The following is a 12,217-nucleotide window of genomic DNA, read 5'->3' as shown; positions in this document are numbered from 1 at the left end:
ATTGTGCAAGACTAATTCAATTAATCTGTTAATGAAATCGATAGGTTCCATTAGAGCACAGAATTTATTAAAATTTAATTGAGCAGAGAAATTTGCACCTAATATGAAATACTGGGATTTGATTTTTCTATATAATGGGGAAAAAAACAGGAAAAAAGTGCAAGAGTGTTTGCAACAGTAACCTTTGCAATTAGTATTTAATTTTTAAGCCTTTAACAGGGTCAGTTCTGAACTAAGTAAGGTAAAAATAAATCTGGAAACACGTGGAATCACTTGTTGATTGGAGCTGTGAAGTCTCTTATGAGAAATAATGAAAAGCAGCATTGTTTTGTTGAGTGTTATGAAGTGTGGATAACTTGGTGAATTTTTTTGACCCTAAGTCCACTTACTCCTGTCAGAACAAGAAGTGTGACTTTATGAATTTTGAATTGCAATATGGCCTATGTTCCATCAGAAACAGATTTCAATTGACCAATCTCTGGACCTCTGGATGGCACTTCATTGTCACTCAGTAGATGTAAATAAGGTCACCGACATGGTACTGAAAAAGGATCTTATTCAGTGAGGGAATTCAGAAATCAAACTAGCAACAATTTTAATCATTGGTCTCAAGAGTTTTAATCTTGGAGGAGACTGAATTTATCAACTTGTGTGTGCTTACAGAAAAGATTGAAACTTTGCAAACACTGTGGACAGGAGGCTTTATAGAATAAAAACATAAAATGAAGGAATACACAATAGGCCAAGCAATATCTGTGGTCTTAAGTCAGAACTGTTGAAAGAGAATTTTTGTTTTTCTTCACAGATACTGCCTGTTATGCGGAGTATGTTCAGCATTTTCTGCTTTAATTTTATATTTCCATCCTTTGCTTTTTGTTTGAGACAGTAAGTACTAATTTCCTAAGAGATCTCAAAGATCAGCAACATCTAGAAGTGGCAGATTTGAGAGATGATGTATCTCGGTTGATATTGCTGTGTGCTGTCACCAAGCATGCCAAAGCCGATAGGGAGCGGAACCCACTGATGGGACATATTACGCAGAGAGTTGCCACTGAACAGAGTCCCTGGACCAGAGAAGTGGCTGGTATTTACTGTTACAACTATGGAGGAGATGGACATTTCAAGTGAGAGTGTGAAGGACAGGAAAATCTTTGGAAATTAAAATAGTGGTTAATCAAACAGAGAAGAAAAGAAGTAAAACTATGGAGGGACCAAGTAAAGGAACAGGCTGACATTTCAGAGAGGATACGTTCCTATCAGTGTATCAAGGGACATGCTCATGTACACAATACTATTCTTGAAGGTTTAGTGAGATCAAGCTCTGATGTATCCATAGGGATTGAATGCTAGAGCCACATTTGACTCAGGTTGTTAGGCTACTTTGCTTCTATAGATCATTTTATAACCAGCATTTGACGCATTTCCCATTGACGCCACTCAGTGCTCTTGAGATTTGGGCGCTTAGTACTGATCAGTACCCCTATGATGGTTACTTGTCGTTGAAGCTGGAGTTTTCAGAAGCAAATGTTGGAGTAACTGAGACTATTGACAGTGTTTGTCTGTCTGGATCCGGTTAAAAAGGGTGGAGCTTCCATTCTTGTGGGAACAAATATTGCCGTTTTGAGAAGGCTCCTGAAAGCACACAAGGAGAGGAATGGGGAGAACTTTTTGAACACCTTACCCATTCACCCTGTGCTCAGAGCTGCTTTTGAGGAGGTGCAAGTTCCTCCTAAGTGGGATAATGAGAAGAAAAGAGGAACTGTGTGGTGCACCCTGTCTAAACCTGTCATGTTACAACCTGGAGGAGTAGCTGGAGTGACAGGACCCCCCAAATTTGCCGGAACGTCTGAAGAATGGAAAAGGAGCTTAACTGAGAAGATGCTAGGACATGAAGATGCGATTTCTACTGACAAGGCTGATGTTGGCTACTTCAGAAGTGCTTGCCACAATATTGGAAGGACTAAGGGTACCCCTTTTCGAGAGGTCTCATTGGTTAGCACCAGCAGAGGGTGAGGATGTTTGGCTGCACTGGCTTAAACTGATGGAAGTTAAATTTGGTCACGGAGCAGGGGGGCTTGAGCTGCCAGAAGACATGGGTGGTAGACAGAGAGAGGCACCCTATAGTAGACAGGTAGGGTTACAAGGGGTGGTTGAAGCTGGAGGAGCTGAAGATGGGATGAGGCGGTTTCAAAGAGTTAGGAAGCCCCCAGATAGGCTGGCCAGGGGAACAGACTGTTGTGGATATCCCCCTGGTGAGATGTCACTACCATTGACAAATGGGTTGGAGGCCCTGACATCACAAAATTCCCATGAAAACTGTATATTGGTGATGAGTTGATAAGGTTCAAAGCCATGAGGATATGACTACTTTTGGTGGGGGTAGAGTATAATGCCCCGGTTAAGATTTTTATTGCTATGCTGTAGGTATTTCATCTTAGCAGTTCTGTAAGAGCAGTCTGTTCCGCTTTCAGCTTGCTTCCGTTTGAGCTAAGATAAGAGGCTTGCTATACAATTTAGGAATGTGCTGTCAGCCAATCAGGATAGTGGAATTGGGAGAAGGTTCTGGAGAATGCTGGGTTGAAGGTCTTTGTTGGTGGGAGCTGGAAAAAGACGGGGAAAAGGTGGCTGAGGATGTCATCCCTGTTGCATAAGGTGCTTTGTGCAGAGGAATGGCTTCAAGAAGGAAGAACCAATGCTCCCATGGGAGACCCACTTAATTGAGATGGATTTCGAGCAAAGTTCGGAAGGTGGTTAGTGCTGAGAGTCCAGTGCCTGAGTGACAGACAAGTTCAAGATGAGCTCCAAATTAAGTACACACTTGACTGTTTAAGAATAATGGGCCCTTTTAGTTCTTTTCTTTCTTTCATTTAATAACACTTTGTTTAAATTAACATTCTTAAATATACTTCTTTTTAATTGTATGCAGTGTCCGGTCTGTTATTTCTTGCTGGGGACTGTAAATCACATAGCATTCACAGAAACACAGATTCACACAGATTTGGCAGGACCAAAGTCATATACACCGTAGATGTATGAGGCTGGAGAAAGGTGGGTTTATCGCTTCAGAATCCAGTGGCTATTAGTGAGGGACAACGAGCCGGTTTTCCAGAGACATCCAGTATAAGGGGGCTTCATGAGATTCATGCAGTCTTTTCCACATGTTGTTGGAAGTTTCTTCGAAAATCAATCATTCCTCTGGAAAGAATGAAGCAGGCGATGTTTCAGATCAATGAGCTTTCTATGACTGGGAGAAGCGAGAGACAAAACACATTTCCAAAATCAGACCCCGTATAATTATTTGACAGGAGGCCTTCTTTCACTGTACAACGTGACTAGAGCTTCCAGTCATCTGCACCATGAATTTTCTGTCCAACTTCACTCTGTTCTGTCTATTCTTGAGTTGCAATCCTAAAGTGCTTCAAAGAAACCAAACATAAGCACATAGTCACATTCTAGTCAAGAATGAGTTCAACAACTTTAAATGATTAGTATTTCCAACATTTTTATTCCAGATTTCTAGCACTCTTTTTTTGGGTACCTTTATATAGTTATTCTGCTTTCCCCTCCCAAACTGTTTTTTGATCACCTACTTCTCCCATTAGCAGCCTCTTTCACCTTACACCATCAACCTTTTTGTCATGTAATCTCTCCTGCCTCCAATCTTCATGGATTTACCTTTATTCCAGCTTCACCTCTATCTCAAAAACCTAATTTGTCTCTAATTTTCCCATTTCCAAAGTAAACTGACTGATTTGAAGCACTAAGACTGGTTTTGTCTCCTCAGAAACGCTGCTAAGTATTTCTGGCATTTTCTAAGACTATTCCAGACTATTGTCTATTGTCTATTGTATTTAATGTATGCGGTTATAAAGCCATGGAATAATATGGCACAGAAACAGACTCTACGGTCTGCCAAATCTACACTGAACATCAAAGACTCATTTACACAATTCCTACGATCACTCCATTTTATTTTTCCTGCAGTTCCATAAACTTTCCCTGGATTCTGCTATTCAACAACACACTAGGGGGGATTTATCAACTTACCATGCTGCATGTCTTTGAGTTGTTTTTCTCTATTCTTCTGACGTTGACCACTGTTTGAAAGTAAAGACATATTTTGAAAATGTATATATACAAACTATACTTTATGAAAACAATTCTAAAATCTTAAAAAAACAAGCTGCTAATCAATGAAAGGAGCTCAAAACAGTTTTGAAAACAATAGTAAACTATTGTCTTGTACAAAGAAAAAAATATGAAAGGCAAGAAAGGAGCATCAGTTTTCAGTGCAAATGGTAGCTAATGTTTAAGAGGAGTGGCCTGGACCAGTTATCTCACAAAAAGATCAATATTTATGTGGTGGGCCAAACAGCCTGTTTCTGTGTTGTCATGAGCCATGAAAGCTTGCATCTTGCAGAAATCTTTGTGACTCGCTATATAGTATTTTGTGTGGTTTATTTGTGCTTTCTTTCTTATGATAATAAATTAGACTTACAAGTTATTTGTTGGGGCTGAACATTTCCTACCACATCTCCTGGACACTTGAATAGGTTGGGTCTGATTCATCCAGCTCTTTATACTTTGGTGCTGCCAGCGGGGTCCAGAAAAACTTGGAGGTGGTTGAGCAAGTTGAGTGATTCTGTACCCAAGACTTACCAGGTCCCCGGATAACTCTGAGGATTTTGGATCTCTGGCTAATGGCTTGAGTTAATGATGTCCTCCTAGATGTGGGGAGAAGGTATTTGCTGAATTGTCCTGTTGAAAAAAAAACTTACTAATTACAGCGATGATTAGTGAGGCACAGAGAGATCTGTATTTACTGACAAGTACCTTTATTGTTTAAACTAATAAGTATGTGAATTCATACACTAAATACCTTGTGTACACACACGCTAGGTATCCCTGACTCTCCTGAATAGTCAAAGAACAGCAAAGGTATTACCGGGCAAGGGAATTTATGCTGCCCAGGCGTTCCTCGTTGCTCCAATTCACGCGCCACGTGTTTCACAGGGTTGCTTACACTTGTATCTGTGATGGTTATTCTTCAAAGTTACTGCTACCAACACACATGAAGCATCAACTTTTCTATCCATTCCTTATTAATTCAAATATCGCATTCCAGTGTCATTGGCCACAGGTCATGTGTCTGTCTTTTAACATCTTGTTATTGGCTCTGCTCCACGCCAGCATCCATTTATTACCTTCTTCCTATCAAGTGACAGTCGATAATTTATAGCTCTTTGTTCTCAATCAGCAATGAGCTCGAGTCACTTCAGCCAGGCATCAACCCCAACATTCACAAACTTGCATGTTATAGCCAACCAAAGAACATCTCACAAATAACTTGTTATTTGGAAATGATCTCCAGATCAGCAGATTACCTGAAGAATCATTGTGTGTTCTTTAAAACATTGATCAAGCTTTGCACGTCAAGCTCACAAAATGGAGAATAGAGTGTCTTCACAAAATGACATCTTCCATCCCCAAGCATGCAGCAAGAACAAAGACAATTCACCTGTCTGTTTCTACTGTCCTTGATTCATTTGAATTCACTGATTTGTAGATTGTCATTCTTTCTGGCCAACAGTCTGATATTAACCTTCCATGTTTAGGAGCACAATACCTTAGGTGTATGGCTTTTCCCTTGAAGAGTGATTTGTTGCCTCAGGTATGGTGGAATTTTATGACTGTGTCCTGGAAGTTGAGTACGCAAACAGTTGAACTCCCTAAGGAAAACAAACGACTGCTGCACATGTTGGTTTCTTTGAGTTATCAGATATCTATTTTAAGTGAAAAAGCTTGTGCAGCACGAGAATGAACTGAGTGTCCTGAGGCGAACCAAGTGGCTGCAGCATGTAGATTGGCTACCGTAATGCAAAAGCACCGCATACAGCACAGCTGCATGACAGTGGATCCTGTAAAGGTCTGACCTATGGTCCTGATGGAGGACCTAGATACTTGGGGCAGGGATATCTGGTATGATGATGATTCGGATCATGATGGAAATAATGCAATTGAGGCTTGCCCCCTCAGACACGTTAAAGTTAAAGAGGAATGCCAGAAGGCTGATGAACAAAATCAAGCTGCTGTGGCTATTCCTTCCACAAATGAGATCACTCTCTGTAACTACACTACCACGGAGTTACAGGATTTAGGCCAAGGGCTGCACCAGTGGCTAGGGGAGGAATCCTTGCCCAGCTGACTCAATCACCTGTGGGATTTAGGAGCATCCCAATGGTTTTTAATATGCATGAACTGATACCGTTTGGGTCATTAACAACAGAACCATTGGCCCTGGCTGAATTGTGGGCTGGTCAGGCTAAGTGAGCTGAATGGTGTCTGTGGGTAGTGGTGATACAAGTTGTCTTAATTTCTGGTGATTCTCAAAAGATTAGTAATAATGGCTCCGTTATCACTTCCGCTACCTCTCTCAGAACCCTGGGGTGTAGTCCATCTAGCCTAGGTGACTTATCTATCTTCAGACATTTCAGCTTACCAAACACCTTCTCCTTAGTGATACCAACCACACTCACTTCTGGCCTTGACACTTTTGAATTTGCTGTGCTTTCCAAATTGCTCCCAGAAACTCCAGCCATTGCTGTTCTGCTGTCATCCCTAGCTCCATTCCAATTAAACCTTGGCCACCTTCCCTCTCATGCCTCTGTAATTCCATTCACTCCACTGTAATACGATACATCTGACTTTATCTTCTCCTTCTCAAACTGCAGTGTGAATTCTATCATGGTATGATTATTGCCTCCTTCATCTTAAACTCCCTAATCAAACCTGGTTCACTGCACAACACCAGTCCGGAAATACCTTTACTGATGTGGCTCAAGAACAAGTCATCTCATAGGCATTCTACAAATTTCCTCTCTTGGAATCCAGCACCAAACTGATTTCCCCAATGTCGCCCTCCCATCCTCCTTCACCATTACCCATCCCCTCTTCCTTCACTCACCTTATCTCCTTGCCTGCCCATCTCCTCCCTCTGGTGTTCCTTTCCCCTTTTTTTTCTTCCATGGCCTTCCGTCTCTTTCACCAATCAACTTCCCAGCTCTTTACTTCATTCCTCCTCCTCTAGGTTTCACCAATCACCTAGTGTCTATCTCTCCCCCCCCCCCTTTAAAATCTACTCCTCAGCTTTTTTTCTCCAGTCCTGCCAAAGCGTTTCGGCCTGAAATGTCGACTGTACTTTTATCCATAGATGCTGCCTGGCCTGCTGAGTTCCTCCAGATTTTGTGTGTGTTGTTTGCCTTTTTTACATGCCTTTTCTATCTGTGTTGTAATTTGTAGCCCACAACTTGCTTACTGTTCAGAGGCTTGTATGTAATTCCCATCAGGGTGTTTTTACCCTTGCAGTTTCATCACTGTACCCACAAGGATTCTACATCTTCCAATCCTAAATCACCTCTTCCTAAGAATTTGATTTCATTTTTACCAACACAGCCATGTCATTTACTGCCTACCTGTCTGTCGTTTTGATACAATATGTATCCTTGAATGCTAAGCTCTCAATTATGATCTTCTTTCAGCCATGACCAGTGATGCCCACAATGGCAAACCTACTAATCTCTAACTGCACTAAAAGATCATTTACCTTATTCTGTATACTACATGCATTCAAATATAACACCTTCAGTCCTGTATTCATCACCCTTTTTGATTTTGCTGTCATGTTACACTTCAACTCATCCCACTGACTGTTATTATCCTTTATTATCTACCTGCGCTTCCTCACAATCTCACTACACACTGCACCTACTTGTATACCAACTGCCCCAGCCTCAGCCCTATCACTCCAGTTCCCATCCTACTGGTTCATTAGTTGAAACCCTCACCAACAGTTCCAGAAAACCTACCTGCAAAGGTATTGGTCCCCCTCGGGTTCAGGTGTAACCCATCCTTTTTTCTCAGGTCATACTTTCTCAGAAGAGATCCCATCATCCAGAAATCTGAAACCCTGCCCCCTACACCAATTCCTCAGCCACATATTCACCTACCAAACATTTATGCATTCATCTGTTATTCTTACCCTCACTGGCATGTAGCACAGCCAGTAATCCAAAGGTTGCTGCCCTGAAGCTCTCGCTTTTCAGCTTTCTACTTAACTTCTTATATTCTCTCTTCGGCACCTCCTCCTTTTTTCTAGCTACGTCATCAGTACCAATATGTAGCATGACTTCTAGTTCTTACCCTCCCACTTTAGAATGCTGTGGACCCAATCTGAGACATCTCTGATCCTGGTACTTAGGGGGGTGCAACATATCATCTGCTGCCCCTTTTATGTCTGTAGAGTCTCCTTGTTTCCTTCTGAGACACAGAGACAAGTTCAGTGCTCATCTTGGTCATTGTGGCTCCCTCCTGTTAGGTCGTTCACCCCTCTCACCGGTATCCCAAGTGGAATTCTTATTATTGAGGGGAACAGCCACAGGGGTGCTTTTCATTGGCTGCCTATTCCATTCCCCTCTTCTGACAGTCACCCAGGTACCTGCCTCCTGCAGCTTTGGGGTGACTACCTCCCTGTTGCTCCTATTTATCATCTCTTCATTCTCCCATACCAACCGAAGGTCAACAAGGTGCAGCTCCAGTCCCTTAACATGGTCTCTAAGAAGCTGTAACTCAATGTATTTCATGCAGATGTGGTTATCAGGAAGACTGGAGGTCTCCCACAGTTCCCACATCTCACACAAAAAAACATACCACTAACCCTGGATCCATTCTCTTCACACTAACAATGTAGTACTAGATAAAGAAAGAGCAAAAAAACTTACTATAAACCTACTTTGAGCCTCCGTTTCTCTCACTTGAGCCTGTTCTCACCCAGATGGAATGCAAGTTAGAAACCTTTTCTTCTTCTAAGTTGGTAAATTGGTTTATTATTTTCTCATGTACTGAGATAGACTAAAAACCAATCTAGACCATTAGGGTCATAGATATGTTGTTTGTTCTGAGTTGACAATGACATCCATTGGAATCCATTGACTCTGTCAAGGGTAGAATTTGATGGGCAGGCAAATGTGTGTTTAGATTTGTGCTTAGGCAAATGTGTCTTTGCTTCTGGTATTGCGATCCTCCCCACTGAAGGAAGCGTCTGCAGTTTGCACATTAACCACAATGCACAAAATCAGAGTGGAAGCAAGTCACCCTTGAGCTGGAGGTACTGTCAAATAAGAGATGGGACAGAATGTTTATGATTGCCTTCTATGACCTTCTGGAGAGTTCCAAATTACTTGTTGCACTCCCATATAACTGCAATCATCATCCAGAAAGTTGCAAAGCAACCAATTGTACTCTGGATTATATTGCCTTCCAAATTTTACTTTTCCTACTCCACCTCCCTTTTTATTTTAGTCTGCACTATTAAGAATCAAAGTTGCATTTTGTTTTTGGATATTGACTATAGCATGCTCAGCTGCACATTAAAAGGGAATTATATTCTTTCTTACTGAAGAATGAACATGTGGTGAATGAATCTCTAGTAAAACCTTAGATTTATGAATAAGCAGGTGAATGAAAATTGGTCATGAATATAAATACGACACTCACAGATAATTAGAAAGGGAAGAGCTCATGAGGTATGAATCAAATAAAACATCTTTGTAGCATATGTGATTTGTAAACAATGAATGAATGTTTGTCAGGTTGAATGACAAAGTTAACTGTTTATTAACTCTTGGCATGTGGGGTCTGTAGGCCTGTACAGTGTCTGTCAAGTGGGATTGATAGCTGGATTCTTTCTTTGAGCTTATTGCTTATATGTAAGCTTTAACATACTGTGTGAGCCCAGGGAATGTTGCGTGCTATGAGATAATGAGAAGTGACCATTAAAGTGTCTGATTAATTTATGAGGATTGTGTTAATGAACACGTGATATGTTGTGAAAAAATACAGACTGTAGCAAGAAGGAGTTGACTGTCTTATGGTTGCTCCATGCTTATGAAGCTTGTGGGTATATTGGGCCATTTTAAAAATCTTCTTTGGACCTCAACAGGGTCTGGGATTGTGATCGGTGCCTGAGACCCAGGGGTGTTCTCATGAGTCAGATTTCGGAGTTCCCTCAACAGTAACAATCAAGTGGTGACTAAGAATCATAAGCCCAAAAATCTTTGTGACATGCTACATAGTATTTTGTGTTGTTTATTTGTGTTATTAATTTATGATAATAAGTTAGGCTTAAGTTACTTAGTTGTGCTTGTACACCTATTACCAAATCTGCTGGACACTTCAATAGTTGGGTCTGATTAACACAGCCATTAAAATCTCACACAGAATAACCTTGTAGGATTGTATGTGTCAAGAGATTAATAAAACATAGATCCCATTTTTCAATACTTGTCTGACTAACAGCACAATTCTATCAGTAAGGTGAACATGGGATTGCCTCATATCCTCATTCAAACTATACAATACTACGTTTATATGTAAGAAAGCACTAGGGAGAAATTATAACTTGCCAATATTGTAAAATCACTCCTATTTAATCATAAAAGTTGCTGGTGAACGCAGCAGGCCAGGCAGCACCTCTAAGAAGAGGTGCAGTCAACGTTTCAGGCCGCGACCCTTCGTCAGGACTGGTCCTCTTCCTAGAGATGCTGCCTGGCCTGCTGCATTCACCAGCAACTTTTATGTGTGTTGCTTGAATTTCCAGCATCTGCAGAATTCCTGTTGTTTCCTATCTAATCATCTATCCTTTATCCAACTAAAAAGATGCTAACATATAAATTAAAAACAGCAAGAGAATTGTAAAACTTGAGCAATTTAATATTGTCCCTAGAGGATTGATGTAACACCAATAGATTGCAAAAGATATTTATGCTTCTATGAAATGGGAAAGAACATTTACAAGTTATTTTCAATTTACTCTGATATTGCAAATAATTCATACTTTTAAAGTTAAGGACACTAAAACTAAAGAAAAACAAGTAGATTATTGATGCACGAAGATTTGCATGATCTTACATTTCAGACTTCCAAACACATCACCTTCACATCACTATGCTTGTTTTGTGCCAGTCTACATTTACACTATGATACTAATCCATGGCTCTATCACTTCCACATTCACTATTTCAATGCTCTCTCAGAATTTGGATATCCTTACCTGTCCATTTCAACTCCACCCTTAACAGAAACACAGAATAGTTGCAATATGGAAGAGTCATAGAGTCATAGAAAAGTACAGCGCAGAAACAGGCCATTTGGCCCATCTAGTCCATGCTGAACCAATTAAACTGCCTACTCCCATTAACCTGTATTGGGACCAGAGACCTCCATACTGCTTCCATCCACATACCTAACCAAATTTCTCTTAAGTATTGCAATCGAGCTCGCATGTGCCACTTGTGCTGGTAGTCATTTGCCCCATTAAATCTGTTCTGGTTAAATGTAAGAACAATTTAGCTAATCCTGTTTTCCTAGTTTCTACTAATGGCCCTGCAAATTCCTTTCTTTCAGATACTTAATGCTACAATTGAATCCATCTCCACTATTCCTTGGCAGTAAGGATAATCTGGCCCTAATCACTAGACTTGCAAAACATTTTTATTCTTGTCATTTTTGGTTCTTTTGTCATTCACCTTGATTCTAATGCTCCTGGTTCTTGACTGGAAGATGTTCCTCTCTTACTACATTGTTTATACCCTTCATCGTTTTAAACACCACTCTCAGTACTCCCTGCAATATCCTTTGTTTCAAGGAAACCAGTCCTATCTTCTCCAGTCTATGCACATAACTAAACTCAGTCTATGCCCTGGTCAACAAATGGTTTACATACTATTCCATCTTCTGGTTTACAATCAATACTACTGACTAAGATGGTGCTGGAAAGTGGTGACTTCTTGTGTGCAGATCTGAAGGGAATCAACAAGTATTCCTGTTTAGGACTACTACAGCTGAAAGCTACAGTCATAGCCATGGGTACTTCAGTAAGTAATGTCTTTTTAAGAAGGCAAACCTATGCCCACACTTAGGAAAGGTCGATCACCTGGCTGTAATTCAACTCCTGGCGTAAAGGAAGATACTGAGGACTGTAGCATCCGTGGTGAGGACCGCAAAGGCATGGTCAAGGTGTGGATGATATTCACTTCCCTGGTAGGAGATGTCATTTTGCTAAGCTTGCTTTATAAACACAAGCAGCTGCCACTTGTAAGATCAAGAACAGATGGAAGTAAAGTTTCAACTAACAGTTTGTTTAACTTCTGGTTGTAAATGG

At 40.8% G+C, this 12,217-nt stretch overlaps 1 long non-coding RNA gene across 1 annotated transcript in view; it reads right to left on the bottom strand.

Moving 5' to 3' along the window:
• Positions 1 to 2,783: 2,783 nt before the first annotated feature.
• Positions 2,784 to 12,217, bottom strand: part of LOC134347552 (uncharacterized) — a 126,710-nt gene continuing 117,276 nt past the window's right edge. Inside the window, exons 2-3 of the long non-coding RNA XR_010018186.1 lie at positions 4,048 to 4,097; positions 2,784 to 3,416 (exon numbers count right to left, since the gene is read on the bottom strand). This is a non-coding gene — a long non-coding RNA (uncharacterized LOC134347552). The remainder of the gene's footprint in view (positions 3,417 to 4,047; positions 4,098 to 12,217) is intronic.

The sequence above is a fragment of the Mobula hypostoma genome, chromosome 6, assembly GCF_963921235.1.
Source record: "Mobula hypostoma chromosome 6, sMobHyp1.1, whole genome shotgun sequence".
NCBI lineage: Eukaryota > Metazoa > Chordata > Chondrichthyes > Myliobatiformes > Myliobatidae > Mobula > Mobula hypostoma.
The sequence above is the reverse complement of the archived record's forward strand: the minus strand, read 5'-3'. Positions and strand labels throughout refer to the sequence as shown.